Source organism: Pinus tabuliformis, chromosome 4_1 (genome assembly GCF_031772625.1).
Source record: "Pinus tabuliformis cultivar Carrire ecotype Pingquan chromosome 4_1, CPIR1, whole genome shotgun sequence".
Lineage (NCBI taxonomy): Eukaryota > Viridiplantae > Streptophyta > Pinopsida > Pinales > Pinaceae > Pinus > Pinus tabuliformis.
In genome coordinates, this window is record NC_142303.1 from 17,129,658 (window position 1) to 17,134,964 (window position 5,307).

Below are 5,307 nucleotides of genomic sequence, written 5' to 3' on the forward strand. Positions count from 1 at the left end.
TGTTTGGGGATGTACTTCAGCCACTTCCTCTTCATCTTCATCATGAGACAAACAGCTCTTGACATTCACTGTTTTCTCTATGCTTCCATCCCAAGCTTCTTCCTCAATGAATTGAACATCCCTGCTTACAAAGAACTTCTTGGTAGATGGAATGTACAGCCTGTAGGCTTTGGATTCATCACTGTATCCAATGAAGATGCATTTCTCCCCTTTGCTGTCCAACTTCCTCCTTAGCTGATCTGGTATGTGTGCATAGGCCACACACCCAAAAACTCTCATGTGGGTGACTCCTTGCTTTCTCCCACTCCATGCCTCTTCCGGCACCTTGTTCATGACTGCTTTTGTAGGACACCTGTTTAATATATAAACTGCACAATGTATAGCTTCAGCCCAATACTCATTCGGCAAATGCTTTGCCTTCAACATACTCCTCGCCATATCCATGATGGTCCTGTTCTTCCTTTCAGCAACTCCATTTTGCTGCGGAGTGTACCGAGTTGTAAACTGTTTATGAATTCCATTTTCTCTACAGAATCTTAGGAATTCCTTGGAGATATACTCACCTCCTCTATCAGTTCTCAAAACTTTTATATGCAGCCCGCTTTGGTTCTCCACAAGTGCTTTGAAATTTTGGAATTTCTCAAACACTTCACTTTTGTTTTTAAGGAAATATATCCAAGTTCTTCTTGTACAGTCATCAATGAATGTTAGGAAATATTGGCTGCCAGCTAATGATGGAGCTTGCATTGGTCCACACAAATCTGAGTGGATAATCTCTAAGGGTGTCTTTGCCCTTATGCTCTTCCCTGATGGAAAACTTTCTCTATGCTGTTTTCCCAAAATACAGCCTTCACATAGGCTGTCCGGTTTCTCTATCAATGGTAATCCCTTTACCATTCCTTTTCTGCTCAATAAGTTTAGACCTCCAAAATTGAGATGCCCAAATCTCAATTGCCATAACCAATTCTCATCCTTTGGCACGCTCTGGAAGGCCTCTTGGGTGACTGCTGCCATTTCCCTTTTGTTCTTCATGTCAGTCCTGATCCAGAGAGGGAACATCCTGTTCCTTGTCATCTTCACTTCAGCAATGCATCTTTTGCTGGGTGGTATATCCATGATGGTGCACACATCATTTTTAAAGAAAACATTGTACCCCTTATGGACAAGCTGTCCAATACTCAAGAGATTACATCTCATTCCGGGAACATAGTATACATCTGCTATGGTTTTCCTTTCTCCTTGTTTTGTAAATATTTTTACCTCCCCTTTTCCCATAACAGACACTTTACTATCAGTTCCTAATGTGACTTCTGATTTCACATTTTTATCTAGGGCAAAAAAGAAGGCTATGTTTCCGGTCATATGGTTGCTGCAACCTGAGTCTAAAAACCATATGTCTTCACTATGTGTTTCAGCCATGTTACATGCTAACAACACATTATTTTGGCTGCTGTTTTCCCTAGTAACATTTGCATTTTGTCTACTACTCATATCGTGCTGCTTCTTCCTACATTCACTGGCATAATGCCCATACTTTTTACAGTAATAACATTGGACATTGGATTTTTCATACCTTTGTCCTTGAGCATGATGTTGTCCTCCTTGTTGGCTGCTGCCTTGGCCTTGGTTCTGACTTGGATTGCTGCCTCTTCCTTGTGCATTTGATGGGTTGTTCCTTCCACCTCTGTTCTGGCTTATGCCTCTTCCTCTCTTGTTTCCTCTGCCTTGACCTCTTCCTCTTCCAAAGGACATCTGGGTCTTGAAGGCTTGCTCAAGGGATGAGTTTTCATTCCTACTCAACCTCTGCTCATGTGTTATCAGTGATGCATGTAGCTCATCAACTGAATAGCTTGAGAGATCCTTTGTCTCTTCAATGGTGGTGACTATGGCATCAAACCTTGAGGGTAAGACCCTCAATATTTTCTCCACTATTCTTCTGTCTTCAATGGTTTCTCCATGAGTTCTCATTTGTGTGATTACACCAATCACATGAGTGAAGAATGAGTCAATGTTATCTGACAACTTCATGTTCAGATTCTCAAAATCCTTCCTCAGCAATTGAAGTTTTGCTGTCTTCACTCTCTCCATGCCTTGATAGGCTGTCTTGAGGGTTTGCCATGCTTCATTGGCTGTCTTAGCTGCTGCTAACCTTGGAAACATACTCTGGTCTACTGCTAGATACAACAACACACGGGCTTTTGAGTCCTTCTTCCTATTGTTCTTCAGCAGATCCTTCTCTCCCTGAGTTAATGCATTGAACTCAGTTTCATCTGCTGGTTCTTCAAAACCTTCTTCAACTATTTCCCATAAATCTTGGGAAGCAAGCAGGGCTGTCATAGTTATTGACCAGTAGTCATAGTTCTTCCCATTAAACTGTGGGAGCTGGGTGTTAAACAAACCCATACCAGTGCTTGTGCTAGCCATTCCTTGACTGTGTATGTTTAAAAACAACTGACTGCTTCTTCAGCAACACAAAAAAAACTTTTGAAATACCTGAATCCTTTGATGTCTGAGTCTTCTGTCTGCCTGAGAAGTTTTGCTGCAGCAACAACCTTCTCCTTTCAGCTTCTTGAACACCTTCAAGAGCCTAAGCCTTGCTCTGATACCACTGTTGGGTATTTTTCTTTTAAATGGGGAAAATACCAAAAAAAAACCAATATTTAAACACACAGAGACAGTGCTCTGTTTTACTTTACTCCAGGATCTTTTGTGCACAGGAAGACTCAAAAAATTTCACAGAGAAAACAGAGTAATTCACCACCATTAAAACTTTCTATTCATTAAAAATTGATACAAAGATTTACCACTGTAAAATCCCTTTTATATTCACTGCTGTGAAAAATAACTTACTGCTGTAACAAACGTTTACATGAGCTTACTGCTGTAAAACAAAATTCACACAGGCTTACAAAATTTCACGCTCCACCATTTCCTTTATGCAAAACCACACATGGTTTTTGCTATTCCTCTGTTTTACAATTCCTTACAAAACATTACCAAATACATTTGTGCACTGCTGTGCATTCACCCTCTGGTTCTTCACATTTTTCACACTGCTGTGTATGAAATACAACACATGGTTTTCGCTTCACCACTCTAATTTTACTCTACTGTGAACTCACACTAAAACCTCCCGTGTGCCATACAAGAAAACACAAGTCAACACAGTAATAAATTACATCACCTATCCCATACAGAATTTATGTAATAAGTACATTCGCCCATACCTTCTCATAAAAAAAACTTACCAACTCTATGTAAAACTTTAATATTCTACCTACCACTATGACATTTCATCAAGACGTATGGTCAATCAAAACTTAGATTTACTCCACGCAACATTTAATATTTGCCGTCGGGTGAATTTCAAACATTATGCGATTTGGTTTTGGGAAGCCATCGGGTCCACTCCATCGCATCGCAACTTTACTCATGTCAAAGACTTCAACTCTATGACATTGCCGATAGCGATGTGCCGATACGATATCGGCGATCGCCCATCGCAAACACAAGAGCTTCCTCATAACTCCTTCACTTTGACTTTGCCGATGCGATATCGGCGTTCGCTTATCGCAAAACACAAAGTCTCCTTTATAATGCCTTCACTTCATTTTGCCGACATGCCGACTTGCCGATATGCGATATCGGCCATTTCACTTCGACTTTGCCGATACGTCCGGATTATTGTCCTTAGGCTGCCGCATGCCTCAGCTGTCGCACAGTTGAAATTATACTTTCAACAATTATATTATTTGCAGACGTCAAAATGGGTTACAAGAATTTGCTTATGATCCAATTCGACTATGCGCTACAGAAGATCCTGCTCAAGTTCTTTACAACCGCAGGACACTGGCGACCATTTGGGACACCAAATATGAACCCGTTAATCCCTTCACTCGCCAGCCCTTTGACATCAACAATTCCATTCGCCAGGCTGAGCTGAGGAAACAGATGTGTGAGTACGTCCTCCGCAACCCAAGCCTGTAGGTCATTCCCGACTATTCTAAAGTATTGAGAGAGACAGAGATGAAAAATCTGTTGAATGAATTGATTTCAGAGTATGAGCATCTAATAGATGCGACTAAATCGAAGAAGAGAAAGCGGCAGCCAGAAGAAGATATCTGGAAGCCTGTGTGGCAGAGATTTAATCTCCTGCGTCTATATTGCCAGCACAGTGCAGAAAATAGGGAATTGTTTAGTTCCATCAAAGGATACGAATTCTTGTATGGAGTGATAACTGAGAAACTACTTCAATTGTGTTCTCGCTATCATTCCTGTGATGATGCCAAGGAAGTGGGCAAAGAGGTGGCTCGAATTGTGGATGTCATCGGTTTAGAAGAAAGCGATTTGCGCACTGCACCTGAAAGCTTTCTATGGACGTTGGTACACATTTTGTGCTATCTCGGCGACAATTGCAATTATATCAAAATCCATAGTACGATTCTCAGAATTTTTTGTCGGATTTTTCATGACAGCAATATTGATTGCAAGAAGGTTTTGTGTTCCTGCGTAGTTCAAATGGCTCTTTATGTGTTGGAATGGTGCGATAATTCGGAGGGCATATCTAATGAAGATTTATACAACGGAATTTCAGTCCTCAAATCTGCCTGGCTGAAAAACAGCGTATCATTTCATTTACATAATTCGTCAAAACTGCCTGACGATTTAATCGACATTATCGTCAAGGTAGCACAGATTTCCATTTCCCGCCTCAACCTGGTGTAAACCACTTAAAAACCTCAAGAATTCAGAAGGAATAAGCCATCCCGAGCCATCATCCGAGCTAGGTCATCATCACTGTAAGATCCATCTTCCGAAGCTGGCCTTCTTCGTTAATCAAAGGACATTGCAACCGAATATACCAAGCTCGAAGCTCACTCGAAGCTCACTCGTAAACACATCAACTCTCATGCTGTTGACCAACTCCTTGAAATAACAGTCTTCATAGCATTCATAGATGAGACTGCCTTTAATTATTTCTGACTCATCTAAGTCAGGTCTGTGATAAAAAGGGCCAAGAGGAAACTTCTGAGGCGCATACAGTTTCTCCTGCTTACTTTGGGAGATAGCAAGCGAGTCATTGAAAATGTGGGAGTTGTTTTGGGGGTGTGTGCCACCCTGATCGATTACTATTTCAGTTGGCTACTATTTCAGTTGGCTGTGCCGACACGATTGGCGAGCCTATTCCATACCCAGAACCTTTTAAAAAGGTCAACTAGTTTTGGTAAGTGGGCATATCTATAAGCGAACAAATCCTCCTTGGCACCCGCGAATTCCAAAACCGATATGATTCAATGGTTCTCTAAG